We start from the raw sequence: 474 nt of genomic DNA on the forward strand, positions 1-474 counted from the left end.
TCTCTCTACCAGTCAAACACTAAATCCTCGATTACCAGCTCTTACAGATGTTTGCTCAACTGACTCAAAGAGCTCACAGAAACCGTTAGTTCTTAGAAAACGTATATATACAGATTTTACAACATAGGAAGACATAGGAAGACATTGGGAATACAATAGGATAGTGAACCAGAGGCAGCATTTCACTCAGCGAAGAAATAAAACACTTCTAGCGAAATGCAGTGCTTATTATGTTTAATTTAGGTATGTTTCTGAAATTCCTTAGCTTAAATCTCAGTCTCCAGCACTACAGTCAGTTATAACAGGGAAATTCAAGCGCGGGCTCTTGAAATAAGACAGACAGAGCAACCAAAGCATTCCCACCTCACCCAGCGCCGCCCTCTCACAAACACACCCCCACACACCGGAGAGCACCCACACCATCCCACGAACCACCCCCCCTTCCAGCAGCGGGCACAGGGCAGACCCTGCAAG

Source organism: Pygoscelis adeliae, unplaced genomic scaffold (genome assembly GCF_000699105.1).
Source record: "Pygoscelis adeliae isolate BGI_AS28 unplaced genomic scaffold, ASM69910v1 Scaffold359, whole genome shotgun sequence".
Taxonomy (NCBI): domain Eukaryota; kingdom Metazoa; phylum Chordata; class Aves; order Sphenisciformes; family Spheniscidae; genus Pygoscelis; species Pygoscelis adeliae.